This window comes from Podarcis pityusensis, assembly GCF_964106645.2.
Source record: "Podarcis pityusensis genome assembly, chromosome: 3".
NCBI lineage: Eukaryota > Metazoa > Chordata > Lepidosauria > Squamata > Lacertidae > Podarcis > Podarcis pityusensis.
Window position 1 is genome coordinate 49,391,893 of NC_138026.1, and position 21,197 is coordinate 49,413,089.

Here is a 21,197-nt window from a genome sequence, read left to right on the forward strand (position 1 = left end):
ATGAATCAAGTAGCTCTCCCCCTCGCCTTGCTTCCCCTAAACAGGAAAGCGGGGGGGGGGGTTGAAGAGAGTGGCACGTGACAGACGGGAAACTGCCCAATCAGAGGGGGTTTGGGGAAGGAATGTGGGGAGTGTTTTTAAACTAAAAGGCGAAGAAAATAACCCAACAACAACAACACCACACACACACACACACAGTCAATGTTAAGTTGCCGGGGCGAATAGCTAGCTAGCTGGGCGCGTGGCTTGTGCTGCGCGAGCTCGTCCGCCAAGGCTCGCAGCTGCGCCTCTGCCCCTCTTTCCCACACCCCCCGCGCGCACCAAAAGGCGGCTTTGAAGTGCCCCGCTTGTGTGCGTCGCCTCGCTCTTCTCTTCGCCACGCACCCACCCAGCCACCCACGAGGCTGACGCTCGCAGGGGTCCTCTCACGCACGCGAGCACACGGGGGCGGCGGACGGGGGGGGGGTCTTGTGTGTACGAGCGAGCGAGCGAGAGAACCCGCCTCGTCAACTCGGGAGGCAGAAGGCATGAGAGGGAGCCGCCGCTCGGAGGGAAGCTGCCCCTTCCTCTGAGGCGTTAGGAGGAGGACGCCTCATGTTCTCCACACAAGTCTGACTGGGGCTTCTTCCAACCGAGATATAATAGAGCCTCTCTATAACCTCAACAGCCCAGGAGGGAAGCGTAGGGGCAGCACGGTGCCCACCTCCTGCTGCTCCTCAGCTTCGCCCTTCCCGGCCCGCGCGCGCGCGCCCACCCTCCGCCTCTCTCCTCGCGCGCCCCGGTCCCCGTCTGCGAGCGCGGCGGGCTGTGGGAGAGCAGCGGCTGCCGGCGTCTTGGCGCGCTTTGTGCGCGATGCTGCCTTTGCCTGCTAGGGAGATGAGGCCGGGGCTTCCTGCTCTTGGGACACAGCCTAGTGGGAAGAGTCGGGTAAGTCGCCCCGGTGGCTGCTCGTGTGAATGCATGATGATGCTGGCATTGCGGGGTGGGGGTCGGGGGGGGGTTGTCCAGCGCGTCTGATCCTGAAGTTAGTCGGGAATAGAGTGGGGAGGAAAGGCATGGGGCTCTGGGTGGAAGATGCGTGTTTATTAGACTTCCTGTTCGCACGTGCCTGGGAATTCCATCAGGTTCACTCCCGAGCAGACCGCGCTGCACAAGACCGCCTCGTCGGGCAAAGCTTCGAGTTTTACGGACGGGCTGCAAGAATTGTGAACTTAAATACTTTCTGCGCACGTGTGCCTTTTCCTTAATTTACCTGTGAATAAGAGACTTGCTGCCAATGGTGCACGCTTAAGATCACAGCCTTCCTTTTTATTTTCATGTTTTTGGATCATCAGGCTGGGTGTGGTTTTGGTATTTGGTTTTTAAACATTTTAAACATTTCCCCAAAAAAACACACCCTCCCCCCAGTATGTCTTCGCGTAAAATCAGCACTAAACCTGTCCAGGGTTATGGAAGTGCCTCTTTCCTTCCCTCATCTTTGTCTTTCCTGATTTTTTGGTTTCTAAGGAACCTCTCTCCAACCTGAGTGAAGGTGTGTTTGTGTAACCAGACACTGAGACTTGCTGTCTGATAGAGAATTAACTCAGACCCCACCAAAGCTTACTTTGAATTCAATAGAGGTGTTTGTTTTTCAGGTTTAAAGCTCCAGACCGAAGGGGGGAGGCGTCCAAAGAATTCACCTGAAGAAGAAACTACCGGGAAGATCTTTAATTCCTTTCTTGAAATCCTACTGCATTTTAGAGCAGGTGGGATGTTTTCTACTGGAGGTGGGGAGCAGAGAAGGATTCTTTTTGTTAAAAAGAAAAAGAAAGATTGATTCAAATGTATTTCACATATCAGATCTGTTAGTTTAGGGCAGTCAATCTCTCTAGGATTAACGTGTGATTTTTGAGGAACCGCTGTTGCTCCACCCGTAAATAAAAGTGGAGATGGTGACACTTTCGTCTGGCTTCTGGTAAAAAGAGAACAAAAACATTTAATTCCTTCAAGGCACCATCCATTCGTGCAGGAGGGTGGAGCATGTGGGAGAGACAAGGAGTTTAACTATTAACCTTTATTGGGAATTTATAAATGAATTTGAGACTTCTCTGGCTTTTCCCATTTTTGTTTGCTCTCCTTGCAAGATTATGGCAGATAAAATTAGTGGCCGTGCTATTTAGGAAATGGAAGACTTTACTGTTGACCAGTAGAAATAATATGTCAACAGGAAACATCCTGTTTGTATTGTTCAAACAGTAGGGAATTAACTGGTTTGAAATGTGAAGTGGGGGCAGGGGGGGACGGACTGCAAAAGAAAAGTGGCTGAGTGAAAATTATATTCTGTTCTATTAGGATTCTGTTTGCTTTTCCCCTTAGATCATTTGCTTGAAAGCACTAAAAAGAAGATTTGGAAAAGGTAAGACATGTTTTAACCAAAGATTTAAAATCAAGGCCATGTCATGTGGCTACTTACTATCAATGTTAACTTTCTCTGTTTGTTTAGCTGATCTCCTGAACAAGAAGATGCATTTCATAAGAACAAATTAGCTACAATGTATTTAGCAAAGATGTCGTTTCCTTTATTTATATACATTTTAACACAGTTTATGAGTGCTACCCTTTTCCTTTTTTTTAAGGAGGACATAATTGACAAATGGAATGAAAAGGAACACATATTGATTATTGGTATCTTAATTAAAGTGTCCATCTTGACACCTAGGAGTTGAAGTGAAATAAACTTTTCGTTGAGGTGGAAACTTACATGCTCACTGTCTTCAGTATCAGAACTACTGAAAGCTCTAGAGCTGTTCATCAGGGACCAATAAATCATACTTAAAATATTTTAATACGAGAGTACTTAACATAGTTGTTTCTAATGGATTATTCAATGGCTGCAGGCTTCTGCGTAGTTAAGCTGCTATTGTCTGTCAGTGCATAGGACTGGAGCCAAAAATAAAGTGTCTAGAAAGGTTCTTTAGTAGCTCCTTTGTGTCCTAGTGTGGCAAATCATAACAAATTACATTGTTTATTCTCAGTATATACTGTAAAGATTATCTGTTACATTTTGTTCAGCTGCAGTTAAGTTTCATTCATTTAATTTTGCCTTCACGTGGCTAGGGCTGCCAACAGCAAGTGGACTCATTTACTGAGCTGAATCACATGGATAATATTATCTATCAAGTCTTTATCATACAGTAGTTGACTTTAATAAGCTGAGGCTGCAGTCCTGCCACACTTCCTTGAAGGTTAGTTCCATTTAACATAGTGGGACATCCTTTTGAATATATATGTGCAAGACTGGGCTGTATGTGACCTACAATCCTATGTGTGCTTACTCATAAGTAAGTCTTAAGAGTTCAATGGGGATTACCGATTTATGAGTTGGCTGCAATCCTATGTACAATTGAGACATTAGCTCAGTTCTAAACTGCCTGCTCAAGGGAATTCAGCTGTAGGTGAGGAAAAAAATAAATTTAGTCTTGATGCTGTAGCAGAAGATTGCAAAATTATTTGACAAATATGATCTACATGTGATAGTCGAAAAGTAATTTATACTGGGGTCGATTTGATTCATTATATTTCTATGCCAATTTTCATTAAAATAAATACAATTTTCAACACTTTTTCATATTTTTAAAATTATTGTTCGTACCTTTAGACATATTTGCTTTTGGAAACATTTCCCCCCCTTAAAACACTATCCTTAGTAGACTAATATAGGGCAAACAATTGAATATTTATTAATTTGACAACTTATTGAATGGTGCAGAATATATAATAGTATAAATCTTATTTAACTGGAATGAATAGCAAAATTCCACTGTTTCAGGATTTCAGAAATTAAGCGTTATTTAGGAAGAAGTATCGGCTGTGTTAATACAGTAATGCATGCTACAGAAATGTTATCTAATAGATTATATAACAGTTTCTAAGTCACACTTTGACTGAAAAAAATGTAATGAATTGCCTGCTCAGTGTCATTGAATACATAGCTCAGTTCCCTGCAAGAAGAACATTAAAAAAGGTTGTTTTTTTTCTAAATTCATCTGAGTAAACACAATCAATTTTAATAGTTGTAAATCTTTCAGTATTGCTCTAGAGATTGCATTACGTGTGCGAATGTGCATTAACTTGAATAGATTACTAGCAAGTTGCAATGAGCCAATACTGGGCTAAATGTCCCATTATTAATCTTTGATGTGACTAGGAAGTAATTTTATTACCACCCAGCTCAATATGATGTGGTCAGTCAAACGTAACAATATTTAGTCTAACACGCAAGAGTGATAATTTATCAAAGATCTGCTTGTAATAGAGTACAAATAATTGAAGATGCATAGCTGCTTAACAGGTTTACAGTAGATTTTTACAGTAGGCCTGGGAGTAAAAATGTTTTTGTTTTTGTTTTTTTTAACAAACTCATATACAGTGTCTGATGTAATTGGCACTGAAATGCAACCATGTAATTACCAAGGCAAACAACAGCAAAAATCCATACAGGGAAATGTAATTGGTATCGTATAGCAGAAGTATTAATTTCAGTCCCTGGTGCTACAGATTAAGAGGTGCAATCCATCTAATTTGGACAAGGCTCCAGCATAAGCCCCTTTGAAATGAACAGAGTTTGTGGTCGGTAGACTGCTCTCTAAGTGATTCCATCTGATATGAATATAAATATCTGATAACTGTGAGTATAAGCATTGTAAATCAACATAATTTATTTTCTTGGCACTGGAAGGTTTAAATCGCATGTCGATTATTTTCCATCGTTTTCGCTACTTTAAAAAAAAAATGAAAAGCAACCTGTGGTAAATCGCTGTCACTGAGTATTGGTTTTACAAGTTGAGCAGTGCTTACTGCTCTGTATCTCTTTTTCCCCACAGCCTGCCCACCCACCTTCTTTCCTTTTTCTGCTAGTAATCATCTCAGTTTCTTTAAAATTGGTGCCTTTTCCTTCTTGGTTTGAATGCTAAACAAATGTTTGCTTCTCCAATTATTCTGTGTTTGGGTTGTCTTTTCAGTCCACAAGACATGTGCCTAAGCATGAAACAAGATAGGTACTGCAGTAGTACTGATCCTTTGCCACAAACCCTAATAATATTTAAACAGAAGTACAATATACTTCCAGATGAGCATGTTAATGGTCTCTGCCATAACAACTTATTAGATTAGCATTGCTCTTAGGAAATCATTCCTATAAAAGAATTTAAATTATGCTACACTTGATTTTTCTGTTGCAGTCTAGAGATTACACATTACAGTACATAGCAGACTTTTTGGGTCTCATCACAAACTGCTTTTGATGCTCCCTTTCGAATTTCAAAAGCAAGTTGGTACCAAACAAAACGAAAATGCCCCGTGGAGCACACAGGGCTGATTTTTACAAGACATGGGAAATGCAGAGGTAAAATCCATAAGTGTACATGATTCCATGTGGCCGATGTAAAATATTCTTAATTGTGGTGCTAGCCCAATGGTTCCCAAACAGTTTATCCCATTATCACTTGAAAATTGCTGAGACTCTTGGCAGACCACGTAATGATTTTTCTGCCTGTTGCAGCAATTGTAATGTGCTGTGCAAAATGCTGTATGATTTTTAATAGTATTATTATTGCTTTTCATTCCTGATATTGAATTCAAATAGCAACACAATAAAATACCATCTAAGAAGCAAAAGAAGTAATACAATTTAAAATCAATAGGAATATTTAATGCCAACATGTGCCACATTCCACCTGAAAGCATCTCATAAACCACAGCTTGGGAACTCCCATTCTAGCCTCCTTGCATGGTGCGTTCTGCTGCTAGCCATCCCTGGAGGGAAGCCTGGCTGATGCTTAGCCACTGCATGCCAAGCAACCTTCAAAACCTGTTTTGAATGGTGGTCCTATGTCCATAGCGTGCATCTTCTCCTTTGGGTTATAGCTTGGTTATAATTAGTAAGAATCACAATTTAGCAACTGATAGCAAATTTTTCAATAATCGTCTACTATGGAAAGTTGGAAAGGATTAGATACTATGAAAATGAAAAGCATACTTGGTAGCTAGTGTGTACTTGATGGGACAAGAACTGCTGGGATAATATTTACATTAACCGCAGTAGAAATTTCGATTCATAAGTGAATTGTTTTTTCGATTGGCAAGGCGCATTGTAGAAATCTTGCACTTAATCCTTGGTTAGTATCAATTTTCCTAGTTTCATTGGAAGTGATGTATGTAGAGAGAGACTAATATCAGAGTAGGTTAGCCTTGTATCTGTTCTAGGATTAAACTGTTTTCCTTTAATGTATTTGCCAATACATTAAAGTTTTGCTATGATCTTTCAATCTGCATTCCAGAAGCATACAAGCATAAAAGGAGGATTTCCATCTCCCCTCCTCATTCACCTTACCTATGCAGTCGTTGGTTGACTTTTGTTTTAGGCTAAGGCATATGTTGCATTAATCATATCTTCTATAATACCCCTAAAAGCCGTTCAAAGTTTGTGCCCTCCTTAAAGTTAGACATTTTTAATCACACCTGAATAGTAGCTTCTATATATTTAGAAGCGCTCCAGCCCTGTCTAGTTTACCAGATGTAGGTGTGTTATAAGTGGCTTCCTGATAATACTGTGTTTGTGATTAAAGGTTCCTAAACACTCATGTTGGCAACCCTCTTATTATCAGCTTGTTTGATGTAATGGAGTTTAGGGACTGCCCAGTACATAAGCCTGTCTCTGCAAAAATTTGTCTGTATTAGTTCAGGAAAACATCCTTTTTGAATTGTCACAACCACTATGGGTTAAAATAAATCAAGACTCCCAATTTGTAAACCTTCTGTACTAAGAAACGTATAGGTCAATAGGGAACAAATGGAGGCATTATTTATTTCTGTTAGGTTTTGAGCACTTGTGAAAAGAATTGTGAAAACCAGTCTTAGCAGTTTAGGAATATCTTGTGTTATCTAATTAATGTGTACTTTTACCAATTTATTTGAACAATGTTAATTAGGGGGAAATGCAAAAGAGAAAGGGTTTTGAAGGGTAAGTGTCTTGTGAGAAGGATATTTTATATATATATTTATAATCTGAAAGCAGGTATCACTATCAACCTTCCTTTTTTCTATTTATCTGCTTTCCTAATAGTAAGTTTTCAGTAAAACTGCAAAAAGGGAAAAAATACAGTGTATAATATTACTGCTATTGCAGTACCTGTGTCTGAAAAATACCAAGTGGGCAATTTCATGCATTCTTTAAATAAATTATCCATTTTTGCTCTTCTCATGATGATCATTTTGTTCTCTTACCTCTTTTATAGCTACACCAAATACTGCCTGCAGTCTTATATATTATTATAACAATCTTCCATTAAGTTTAACATTTTGAAATTTTGGAAAATATGTGCAAGAGGATTTCCCCATATTTGTGGAGTTGCTCTGTTTATAGGGGGGGGGGGAGAAACCCCAAACAACTTCTTGCTGCCACTGATTTTTCAACAAACAATTGAATTTATCCTAGCCAAAAACAATAGATTTATAACTATGTCCCATTGCAATGAATGATACATGGCAAGAGTCTTTCTTTTTTTCTTTTTTCTTTTTTTTGATGTGGTAGATTGTTTTAATGATAAATAATATAGACTCTGAGATTAATTTTGGCTATTATCAGTCTGTGGTCCAAAAATATTCTATTTCAGGATAGCCTACCTGTGTGTTCCTTGTCTTGAAATAATAAATTTTAATAGTACTAACTCAGACTTCAAAGTCTAGTCCAATGGAATAATTAGATATTTCATATCAGATTGGTGTTGTGCTGCTTGTTTGCTTGTATATTCCTTGCATTCCTTTATTGCTTCTTGATGTATGTACATGAAAACAGAATATAACTTTTCTGTGCAAATAAATATTTGCTTATTTCATACATGTTGACACTGATGATGTTTCAAAAAGATACTACACTGGATGGAATCCACTTTCTGCCCTTTCATTCAGTGAAGGTCTTTCAATGCAACGAAGTGTCTTCTAGTAGAATAGGACGGGGGTGATTTTTGCCTCCTCCTTCCCAGCCTCCCCCAAAATCAGCTTGAGAGAATTGTTGGGGAGCTTTCAGGACAGGATGGAAGGTAGCATGAAGGAATGCCTAGGGAAGAGGGAATTGGCAGTCAGTTGCTTCCCCTCCTCTGCTGGATTAAAAGTGCACTCATGACTCCAAGGGCATAAACTGGAATCCACCCATTTTAAGCATAGTGACTGTCAGAAGGCCTGGATCTCACAGAAACAAAATAATGCAAAAAGGATAAAAGCTTAACAGATTTCCCTTAACCGTATGATTTAATATCCTCACAACGGGAGTTCAGATTTCTGGATCCGGTTATATTATAAGGTGTTTGAAAACATTGTTTAGTTTCACTTGCTACCTGCCTAGTTGTGGCTGGTGAAGGTGGAGAGATAAAGCCCAGGAGCGCAGAACTAGCTTCCCAAAACTCAGCATTGTGTGACCATTTCCTAAATATTATGTTCACTTCATAAATCCATGACCTTTTAAAAAAAACTGAACCATACTCATCTTGAATTTTTATTTAGCCTAGCAAACTGCAGTAATGTTCTGGTAAAGTAATGAATGAGTACTGTAGTTTCACAACTTTGTTGCATTTCTAAAAACCTATTCAGTGTTCAATATCTCTTTCTCTCTCTTTTCAAACATCTCTGACTAAACAAGACCATATGAGTTTAAGATAAGTGGCATGGATTTATATGTTTTACCTATCAATATGCCTTTTTGACAAAAACGTACAGAACATGTAAACTAAATTTGACAGATAATATAAACCATTTGCAATGCTGCTTGCTTTGATAAAGCAAAAGTCTTGAGCTGTGTCCACACATCGTGTTATATCACTTTAGGATGTTTCATGGGAAGTGATTCTTAAATAAATAAATAAATGTTAAACAATAGTCAAACATAGATGCACAACCTGTACACTGCTCATTCACACTAAACCATAGTTAAATGTGACCTGTGAACTAGGCCTCCTAACTAATACAGTACGGTAATTAAAAAGTCTGTTTTTATTCATAAAGATTTATAAATGGTTTACTTTTAATAAAATGTCCCTATATAAAAAGGTGTCAGTGTAGTTTACTGATTGTTTTGCTCCTACAAGCAAACAAGATACATTTAAAGGAAATAAAATTTCTATAAAACAGTTTCATAACTGTGCATTTATAAAAATGGTAAGGTATCACACATTTATATTGTTTATAGAAATGAAAATATTAAAAGGTCTAAAAATCATAATTAAGACAAACACAAAATACAATAACAATATACCACTGCCTGAAGGAATCTCTGAATGAGGAATATGGACCTAATTTTTTTTTTTTAAGGTGCAAACAACAGCAATGTTGCGTAAGTGTTGCAAAAAGATACACCAGAACTTTTCCATTTTCCACTCAACCAGTCCCATAGGAAGTTGGATAGAGGACTGGTTAAGAAAGGGATGCATGTTGTTGTTAATTTTAATTTACAGAAAGAAACACCACAGTGTTTCACACAATAACAAAATGGAACAAATTAAATATTTATTTTCATGTAGTATGTGCTTTTCATTTTAAAATATAGATAACGCCTTAGATGTGCTTATTAAAGTGGTTAATGCAACAAATAGCTTATTTGTCAGACTGAGCTGCATCGCTTTAATTTTGGTCAGCCTTCTGCAATGAAATCCAGCTTAAAAGTGACAATGTGCACAAGATGTTCTTAAGTTGGCCAGGATCCAAAGAACCAACAACTTTTGCATGCTCACACATGGTTTCAGCTGGTGTTTTCTGAGCAGCACAACTTGCCCTGCCCGCCCCACAATTCCCACATACACAGCGCAAAACACTTTTGGAACTGAGGGGATTTTCAAAAACAGTTGGTGATATAGGTGTATGGATAGCTTATTTTGTGCCAGCCTGGAGCCAAAGAAAAAATCCATAATAATATGTGTTGTCTTTAAGGTGCCACAACTCTCTTGGTTGTCTTTGCTTTTCCCAGGGGAGGGGTGGAAGACAATAATACAACAGGACATGCTCAAGTGCTTGAGTGTGCCTAAAGTATCTTTCTGGATTCCAGCCAACTCCCCCACCCCCTTGACAGCAGTGAGAAACTGATTTGGGAACTTGCAATGAATCTCAATCTGTTTTTCCTAGGGAAAACGTGTTACAGTATCTAAAATCTGTCTTAACTAAAATACAACGACAGCTCCCTGTGTGTCTCCTGGCCTGCCTGTCAAAATTAGCTTTATAAATCATCTTTTTATATAGGCTGTGTTTTATAAAATGACTTAAAGTTGGTGGATAGGATTTCCCAATGATTATCCGATGTTAAATCCAGGTACTAGCTTTCTGTCCCTTTTTTTGTCATTCAATGCTGAAGGAGACAATAGGTGCTGTTTGGAATTAGAAGCTGCCGGTCTAACCTAAGTGTTTCTTCAAACGCCTTAAGACATTGTGGATTTATGCAGATTCCTTTTTTTATATAAAAAACATGAAATCACAAAAAATAGCAGGAGGCTGCTGTTCGATTAAAAAAAATTAAATTACCAAAAAAAAAATTACATCTCACCTAAGATAGTAAGAAATGGGGATGACTGTTTCTCCACTGATATTTCTACTTTTTAATTTTCTGTTTAGGCCATTTATCTCTATTGTATTTATAATAAGAGTATAAAGTACTATCCTATTCGTAAGCCTTCAAAAGAAAAAGGGGAAAAACCCTGGCCTTTGTGGTAGGGAAAAGTCATATATTATTTTCTTTCCATGTTTTTATTTAAAATATCCATTGCCTAAAACAGAAGACTTATTGCATGAGTCTTGGAAAATATGCTGTGTGCTTCTTCTTTTTTAACAGTTTGCTTTTTATGGTGGTCCAAGGAAATGGAAATTTACTGAACAATTTTTTTCCAGGGGAGGTAGTTTCCAAAAATATTTTCAGTTAAAGGAAAGGGAGATCCTAGTTATAGAACTATTTTTGGTAGTTTGCATATTTTGTACAACATCCTACACCGAAAGAAATGTTGAATCAGATTACTGCACATTCAAAGTAAGAAGCGTATGTATTCTTTGTGGGGAGCCTGTGGTGCTCCAGATGTTCCTAGGACTGTCACCACCTCTGACTGATTGCCATGCTGACTGGGTCGGATAGGAAGTTCAACAACTTCTTGAGGGCGACAGGGTATCTTAAGGCAGATATGGGATTATAGAACCCTGCTCCCCATCCCTTCCTGTAATGGGTTTTGAATAGGCATGCATGCAAATTTTGCACCAGGGCATTACAAGAAAATATCTTCCTCCAGTCTACCCTTTCTCCTTGGTCAACAAACAAGTATATTGTGGGTAGAGGAATGGATGCAGAAAGTGGACTCCCAGTCCCACTAACCTCCCTTCTGTATGCTGTGGTGCTCACTCACATGAACATATTGAAGGAAGCGGAAGGAGCAGGCGGAAATAATTTGTGTTATGTATGAGAATCTTTCTGTTTATCAGCACTGTCCTAGCACTGATAATATATGTGTTGCAGTAAAAAGGTGAAAGGTAAAGGATGCCTGGATGGTTAGGTTCAGTCCAAGGCAATTATGGGGTGCAGCACTCATCTCACTTCAGGCTGAGAGAGCCGGGATTTGTCCACAGACAGCTTTCTGGGTCATGTGGCTTGCATGACTAAACCGCTTCTGGTGCAACAGAGCACCGTGACAGAAGCTGGAGGAAGACTGGAGGAAGATATGGGAGGTGAATGGAAAGCCCTTTACCTTCCCACCGCAGCAGTACCTATTTATCTACTTGCAGTGGCTGCTTTTGAACTGCTAGGTTGGCAGAAGCTGGAATAGAGCAACAGGAGCTCACCCCATCACATGGATTCGAACCGCCAAATTTCAGATCGACAAACCCAAGAGGCTCAGTGGTTTTGACCACAGTGCCACCCATGTCCCGGTATACTGTACCATGTAGAAGTACCAGTGGGACCTGCTACAAAATGTTTTGAAATTAGTCCACACTTGGCTATGCACTTTGTCTATGCATTTCACATGTGAATATTGAGTTTGCTGTTAAATTTATAAGACATCAGGCTACGTACAGCTTTTCTATGAATTTGAGGTAGTAATGTAGAGCATCCTTCTCCCTTTTTCTTTTTTTGGTTCTGCCACAGAGTCTAGTCATACAAGTTTTGGTACATTTTTATATTGCTTCAAGTGAACACCAGAAAAATCAAAACAAGGCCTGGGAATTGGGACTGGCGTTGCTGCACTAAGGTGTGAGGACATTTTTGGTATAGAATCATAGAATTGTAGAGTTGTTCTAAAATAATGTGTGTTCAGGTAGACCTTTTAAAAGAAAACCTGTACGAAGTGAAACATGTTACAGTACGCTGTTTGAATTCCATGGGACTGAGAGGAGAGGAGTTCCAGTTAAGATGCATGGAAGAATCTTCCCCCACTGCAGAAAGCGTCTGCATGTGTCACACAAGTTTCAATATGTTTGCATAGTTACCAAGCTACTCATTGTTCATTTGTAGTTCATTGGTCCACTGGTAGCAATAAAACAGAAATGAGTTCACGTAATTCTTGCAACAATGCTGTAAGTCAGTATTGTTACTGAGGCTGAGAGATAGTGCCTTTCCTTTGATTGGAACTAGGATTTTCCTGATTGATAGCTCAATTGCTGAAATGATACTCTACACTCTGTATTATTAGTCAGGCAGTATGTTTTTATATAATAAGGTATACGTTGAGTTAAATGCTACCAAGTCATGCTAGCAAGTCTATTGATTTCGATAGGTCTTTGTTTATGGCTTTGCTGAATTCAACCATATGATTATTTGCTGCCATAGAAAGAGAGAAGGGAATGTTTTTGCTGCAGTTATAACTATTTTAGGAATGCACACCTGTGAATCTATAATGCAGAAGTAGTTTTTCGTGTATTTTTATTCTCAGTAATTATAGTCAAAGCCTGGAAAGTGTTGCTGATGTGGAGGGGGTGGAGAAGGAGAATGGGGCTACGTAGCCCTGACCTTTCAACTTTTCTCATTGTTAGCAAGCTTTCACTAAAAGATGGTCATAACCAGAAACCAGTTGTGCAAGGATTTCCACCCCCTCCTCTTCAAAGTTCTATTATCTAGCGTGGGTTTAATCAATTCAGGATGGAGTAGACTGACACACGATAAGAAAAAAAGAAAGGAGAAACTGGAAATGAGTATTTCATAATCAAATTCTTTAACTGGCTAATCTTTCAATCAAAACTAATGACATTGAAAAGGTTGATGAGTTTAACTAACTTATATTGTTAAGAGAATTTTTTTTTAATAAAAGTAGACCTAAAACAAAACCACCAGCAAGACCACCCCGCAAAAATCCAAACAGAAACAGATGATTGCTTTCTAGTTTTCTTACAGCTTGCAATAAAGCATATTGTGAATCAGTAAGGCTTTTAGCACTCCATGCAAAGCCTTAATTAATCACAATGCTCAGCTTATGTATATGGCTATGTTTAATATGTGGGGTGGGGAGAGAGAATGCAATGGAACACAAGCAAAACTGAACTTGGAACTATCAAAAACATCATTTAGTATTTTTACAAAATTAATCATAGAGGGTATTTGACCTTTTTAAACAGCGTCTAATTTTTCACAGCAATATAAGTTCACCCACCCACCCAACTCTCACACACATTTTGCAATGGCTTTAAGGACACTTTGAATCAAGATTTTTTTATGGGATGTAAATGGGTGTGGCCCCACAGAAGTCACTGAGAGTGAATTGTCCCCTGATGTCAGCAATAATTCTGTCCTCATTCAAATGTTTTATTTTTCATAAATAGACATTGTACTTAGATCAACACTGAATGCATGGGGCCACATTAAGCACTTGTTTGCATTTGCTTGTTTGGGTGGAGGGATCAATTCCAGTCCAGGCTGGGGAAAATAATTATAAGACTAAGAGAAAATTATTCTCCAGTGACTCAAGGTATCAACTAATAGTTCTAATTAGACAATATTTTGGATAATGACAAACTATTTGCAGTATTCGACTATCAATAATCTCTTTCCTACTTGTCACGTACAAGAGAATTCAGCAACCCTCTAATAATAATAATAATAATAGGACATGGTCCTTTAGCAACTTTCTCTTTCCCCATGGATAGTTTACGTTGCAGACAGGAAATAAAAATTCTTGTTAGTGAGAAAAGGCAACTGTTGCTTTTCTTTTACTGAGAAATTATTCAGACTGGCAGAATCAAGATTAGCAGTCTGGTCTCACTTTTGTTCACCTACTCTCCATTGAGTGATGTCTTGACTTTCTCTTGTCATTACTTGTTTCAATCAGGACCAGTCCTACCTTTAGGCACACTGATACCTAATGGTAGGAGGAACAGCACAATGTTGGAGGACAGAACTGTGTGTGCCACATGGCTTACCCTGTGTCTCCTGCACTATTCTTCTTCCCACAAGTGTGGTAGAATATGCTGTCCTGTCAGCAGTATTTTATAAGATATTCAACTCCCAAGCTAGTCAACTTCTGCACATGGAATTGGAGAAGGCTGCCACCTTGTCTTTGACTTCAGGCAGCAGCAAAATGTCTTCAGCTAGCTCTGGTCTCCATTGGGCAATTTTTCACACCTAGTATGTACTACAAGGGTAGTTGGTGGCCATGGGGCTCTTTTTTTTAGTATGAACATTTAGAAGCAGACAATTAACTGCAAAATTGTGTTTGAGACATTATTGAGCATAGTTCAGTAGTCAACTGTGCTTTTATGCTCTTTCATTTGTTGTCTTTAAAGCTGGTTTTATTTTAAACTGACAAGGTGACCTAGCCTGATACTTATTCAACCAACAACTCTAGTAAGCACTAGATTCGCAACAAATAATATTTGGGCAGATCACCTTGCCTGTTTTCATTTTTATTGGAACTCTTTATTCCACAAGGTCCAGGCGTCCTTTACTTTTACCTTTATTGAGAAAAGCTTTAAAAAGCTTTGAGAGCTTCACCTGCAAGTCTCAAGAGGCCCTGATGCTTGTCTTATCTCCTTGTATTTATACTTCCATTTCCCTGGTGCATCACCTGTGCCTAATTCTGTGCACTTTGCTCCCTGGAGAGTCAACAGTTTTGCAGCATCAGACGCTACAGAACATGGAGTGTCTCACTCTGATTCCTCACACTTATTAGTATTGTCTGAAAATGAGCTTTCCCATTCACCACTAGACACATGTACTTTGTTTTGTGGAGGAGGAAATGCAAGAGTTTTAGGAAAGGAAGCACACTGGATCAGGCCCACCTAATCCAGCATCCATTTCTCAGAGGGACAATCAGATTCTGTGGGAAGCTCACAAGCAGGAGGATATTAATGGAACAGTACTCTGCCCAACTTCAATTTCCAGCAAATGGCATTCAGAACATAAAGCATCATGACTAGTAGCCATTGATAGTCTTATGCTCTGTGAATTTTAAAGCTATCCAAGTTGGTAGCCATCACATTCTCATTAGGAATGTATTCCATAATTCAACTATGCACTCATAAATGCAGGTTGACTGTAGGAATTCGTTTTCAGTACTAGAGTTGATCTGAGCTCGTAATTTTTTCTCATAGAAATCCAATCTGAGTTAGCCTACTTTAAAATTTCAGCAGCCTGGTTTAGTTGGGAAAAGTCATTTTGTTGGTGCTATCATTAAACAAATAACCCAGAGACCAGTTGATACAGACCTCTCTTCTCCCCATCCCTGGTCTAGGTAGGATATGTTGAGGTAAAGCGTATGGAATTCTCTCCTCCATATTGTCTACCACCTACATTCAATCATTCTTTAGTATATTGTTCGCACAAAGCTGAAGTCTGTCAGCTTTTCCTCAGCCCTCTACTGGTAAATTTCCTCTCCCCCACACTTTAAATACTTATGTGTGATTTTTCTCCCACAATGTAAATGCAGTAATCTTTTGGGAAAGTAAGAAACAGTCTGTAATTTGCTATGAGTCAAAAAGGCTCTTTAACAATGAGTTATTAAAGACTGAGTGCTATCGTCTCTTTTTATCTTTCCAAATGAGATTATATATTTGATTGGAACAACTGCTCTTTAAAGTACTGGCTAACTGTGTCTACTCATCAAAGCCTCTTTTGGTACAAAAAAATACGTTGGTATAAATTCTATTAATTTACAGTGATTCCCTCCAGTGGTTTTAAAGTCTAAGAAGCATAGGTTTGTGTACTCTCTTGATCTAGTGCATGGAAAACATCTGAAGGCCTGAATTGGGAAAATGAGACTTTTTTACTTCCTGTCCATGAGTAAGGGTATGTCAGCCTTTGCCAACTGATGCACTCCAGATGTTTCAGACTACAACTCTCATCATCCTCACCACTATGGATGTCCTGGTTGGAGATGATGGGAGTTGTAGTCCAAAACAACTTGAGGGCACCAGGATGATGAAGGCTGGCGAATGCGTTGTTTGGAATGTCAAGTAACATTACAGTTGATAATGTAAAAACCAAAACCAGAATTTCTCAAGTTAAATGGATGGGAAAGCCCCAAAAGGAAAATGAATATCTAGTATTAGAAACAATTTAATTAAAATCTTTCCATTTAATCTTTCCATTTAATCCTTTTTCTGAAATGTTTATTGTTTCCAAAGAAGTCATTCATAATAAGTTTAAAGCTTCATAGTGAGGGTGACATTGTGTGCAGGATATTGACATTCATGTCTCTGTATCTCTTGTTTAAATAACTGAAGAAGACTTTTGGCCACTTTTCAGCACACTACCTTATCAAAACTCCATTTCCATGATTGATGAATCTCAACTCTTGTTGGGAGAATGAAGTGTTCAATTACCTTGTGTTCATGTGTTAATGAAGCAGAAAGTGGCTTAAGGGGGTTTCTTTTCACTACAGACGCCTGTTTGGTTATGCACATGCTGCTTTCTTACGTTTTTTCTTCTATGTCTCTGTCTACACTCAAGCGGAGCCCTTAATGGGTAACAGTGGCAAATCTGTCTGCTTGACAACAAGCCTATCAGCCTTCTTCAGCTCAGCAGGAACAGCAGTGGCCTGTAATTAGTGGAGCCATCAAGCAAAGTGTTTGGTTTAAAGTGATTTCTTTCTCTTTCTTTTTTTAGCAGCAACTTTATATAAGAAAACTAACTATTGTTCTTTCTCATTTCCATGAAACTATCATCAATGCCAAACCTTTTAATAAACCAAAATAATACTGTAGTTATGAAACTGATAATTCTAAGGCCTCACACATAATAATACAAGTTACAAAGGCATGATATTCTTAGCATATTTTGTTGCAGTTTATGAAGAACTCACCTTATCAGATTATCAAATGCTCTTATTGTCAGGAAATAATAGTGGCTCTGAAGAATGGACATCCTTCAATATGTGATAATGGCATTTGTGATGGCATTTATCTTCTGCTGATAAATGTTCAGAGTATATGCAAACACTTGGTATCATATTTTTTATTTTTAAATTATTATTACATTTACACCCCACCTTTCCTCCAAGGAGCTCCTGGTGACATACATGGTTCTCCCCCACCCAATTTTATCTTCAACACAACCCTGAGAGATAGGTTATGCTGAGAGGCAGTAGCCGACCCAAGATCACCCAGTGAGCTACATGGCTCTCGGATTTCAGCATATTTTCTATACATTACTGGGATATAAAATATGGAACACAGAATATAACATATTGGGTATACTTGGGTATACGATTTATTGGTAGACATGTTGCTCTCAGTGGAAAATAAATTAGATTCTTTTTCCTCATACACAGAAATTTAGATCTGTATGTTCCAACTGTTTGTTTGGTTGATGTGTGCTACAGTTCTTAAATATACATGCTAAAGAGTAAGTTTCATTGAACACAACTGAGAGTTACTTCTCAGCAGAAGCAGCGCCTACCTATCAGTCACCTGATGTCATAATGATGTCGGGTGAGATACCTGTCAGAGTTCAAAGCCTATTGCTGTAACTGCCTGTCAGCTGATGTATGATTACAGCAACCGCCTTTGAAGGTGAGCTTCCAGCATCAATCAGCTGATTGGTTCAGAAACTTTAGCTGGTGCAGAATTCAGTGGTCAGGTTGCTTACTAGGGCAAAAGGTTTGAGCATGTAACATCAATCCTGGCCTGTCTGCACTGGCAGACAATTAGTTTCTTGTCCCAATTCAAAGTGCTAGTTTTGACCTATAAAGGTTTAAATGGCTCAGGACCACGACACCTCAAGGTCTGCCTCTCTACATACGAAATAACCCAGTGATTATAATCTGAGGCCCGTCTTCATGTGCTGGACATAAGGTTCAGAGGATGGCAGCACAAGAGCAGGCCTTTTCTGCAGTGCCTCCCTCTTTGTGGAAGGCTCTTCCCAGGGAGCCTCACCTGGCACCTTTGTTACATATATTTAGGCACCAGGTGAAAACATTCCTCTTCTCTCAGGCCTTTGGCTAATTAAACATCCTATGGCCATCCTATTTATCCTATGGCCTTTTACACTTGGGGAGGATATTGTTTTTGGTTTGTTACTATGGTATGCATTTCTGTGTTTTTATATTGTAAATGACTCTGTGATCCTCGGATGAAGGGCAGTATAGAAATTTAATAACAAGCCAGCAAACAAATAAATATTTCAATGGGGTTTGCCCCATTAGCACAAAACAGTTCACACTGAAGCACCTTGCTAAAATGGTGGGGAGCTCTGCTTTAGCAAGTGTTTCAGTGCAAACTACTTTGCACAAATGGAGCAAGCCCTGTGAAAGTGCAATCTGCCAGTTGACAGAGGGCATTTGTCTCGAAAGACGCATGCTCTTATTAGTCCAAAGCTGTTTGCATTGATAATACTTGCTAAAATGGAACTTTTTTTTAATTTTCAGGGAATAAAGCTCTGTTTCTGCAAGCAGTTTCAGACTGCTTCAAAACAGAATTGGGGGGGCTCCCTAGTGCAGATGACCCCCCTGTCAGCTGATGGGAATCTCCACTTGCAAAAGAACAGTGAGGAACTCAGTCTAAGCTCCTGATTGTTCAGTTGAAGCTGTATCCATATTTGCCCCACCCTGACATCAGGTATGATGGCAGGTGTGTGGTAGTTGGGTGTGGTTTGGGGGAAATGTCCTCATGGGCTAAATTAGGACATCTGCCAGCCCTAATTAGGACCACTGGCAGAAGGTTTCCCACCTTTGCTGTAGAGCAGGGTCTTATTGGATTGTTCATAAGCCTTTTGTGCTGGTCTTACCTGGTAAACTGGTGATTGCTGCCCTATGGAAAGCAGTTCAGATATTCAGGATGTTAGTGTAGCTGTAAGTAGAGAGTATTGTGTCAACACAAAAATCAATAGTATCAGCAAATATCACAGTCTTTTTAAACTCTGGCCTTGTTTAATACAAAAAAGTTACACCCCCCCAGCACTTCCCCAAGTTTAACATTTTAAAAATTACTCTGTCAATGCTACTGCAGATAAGGTTCATAATTATTCTACACATATGACAAGGAGTGGGGCTGTGGCTGAGCCAATGTGGGTTATACAAGCCCTGCAAAGTAAACCTGTATTGTTATACAGTGGTACTTTGGGTTTACATACGCTTCAGGTTACAGCCTCCGCTAACCCAGAAATAGTACCTACCTCAGGTTAAGAACTTTGCTTCAGGATGAGAACAGAAATCGCACGGCAGCACTGGGAGGCCCCATTAGCTAAAGTGGTACCTCAGGTTAAGAACAGTTTCAACTTAAGAACAGACCTCCAGAACGAATTAAGTTCTAAACTGGAGGTACCATTGTACTCATTTTGCTAGTGGTAGTTCGGAGTTGGTGTAGTTTATGATAACCTCTAAATGAAGTCCTCTGTTGTTAGCCTAGTGTTTGTTTGTTTTAGGGTTTCATTGAGAGTTTCAGTGGTGAGTAGAACAGCATTGTCTGGATGCCAGATCTCCCCATTGAGAAGCAACAGAGTGATAGACTTAGAATACAAGTTTTTTTAAGAGGCCAGGCCTTCCTGCCACTCAGTCACCAGATCTAGCAACCATCAGAACTGTTCTCTAAGCCCTACTTGCAAAGGAAAAACAGAGAGCTTACTCTAGTTATGTCTGCTTATTTATTTACTTCCCACTCCCTAGAAAAAATATTGCAGACACCCATGTTTACAGTGCCTGCTCATTACTAAGTTCCATTGAGTTCAATGCAATTTACTGTCAAGTAAGGGTGTATACTATTCTAGCCTTAATCAATCTTCCTCCATTCGTTTTAGCAGCAACTGTGGGGAAAGGCCATGACTTCATTTCTTTGAGATTCAGGCAGCCGATACACTTGTGATTCTTTTGCTTTCTATAGAAAAAGCTTAAACAATAGCAAACAAAATAAGAGTGATTTCGAGAATTGGCAAACACTGCAGACAGAAGTCTAGCAGGGTCTGTGGTGCTGCTGTTGTTTTTTTAAAAATATATATATATTATTGCCTTGAGCGCCTAAGCAGTTGTTTTTCAAAATGTTGAAGAGAGCCTAAGATCAGAGCACTGTCTAACTTATTCTCTTTTATAAAGTAGTTATCACTAGATATCTATCTGATTTGGATATAGTATCTGAAAATTGTGAACCAACTCCCAACAGTTTCTAATAACTTTATTTAGAGTGAGCCATTATTTAAACATGTAAAATAGTTTTCCACATGGCATATATACTTTACCCAGTAACAGCAAGTTGGTTGTTGTTACATCCGACAGTGTTAAATTTCCCTTAAGATTCAACCTGTTTCTTTCACTGCTCTCAGCTCCCTCAATCAGAATCGACATGAAGACAAGCAGTGATGGTTGGTACTGTGTTTTGTCTCTTATCTCCTTTAAAGGACATGTGAGAAGTACTTCAGCTCCCTCAGCTTTTGAAGCAGACCCAACCTTGTTTGTTTTCAAATGAAGAGTTCATTTTGCCTCTTTCTGCTTCTCTGCCCACCCCCCACTACTCGATGAGTGGAAGAAGTGCTTGTTACTTAGCTACTTCCAAAGCAAAACATTTGAAGTGAAAGATAAGATTTATTGTAACCCATGCTAATAACAAGCACGCATGCCCTCAGTTTGTGTGTGTTTGTGTGCGTGTGTTCATGAGTTCATTCTGGAATTGACTGTAACTACTGTGACTTCAGTGACCTCGCCTTCTGCCATCCCCCTTCCCCCTCCTCCCAGCAAAATGAATCATTTTAAGAAGCAGCCTATATTTAGCACAAAGAGTACAAG

General features: G+C 39.2%; 1 protein-coding gene across 2 annotated transcripts in view; it reads left to right on the top strand.

Annotated features, from left to right (window-relative positions):
• Window positions 1-826: 826 nt before the first annotated feature.
• Window positions 827-21,197, top strand: part of PRDM1 (PR/SET domain 1) — an 86,265-nt gene continuing 65,894 nt past the window's right edge. The window contains exons 1-3 of one of the 2 annotated variants that reach the window (XM_080999965.1): window positions 827-927; window positions 1,635-1,745; window positions 2,332-2,395. The gene's annotated coding sequence lies outside the window, so the exon portion shown is untranslated. The remainder of the gene's footprint in view (window positions 928-1,634; window positions 1,746-2,331; window positions 2,396-21,197) is intronic. The other variant, XM_080999964.1, reaches the window with a different exon arrangement.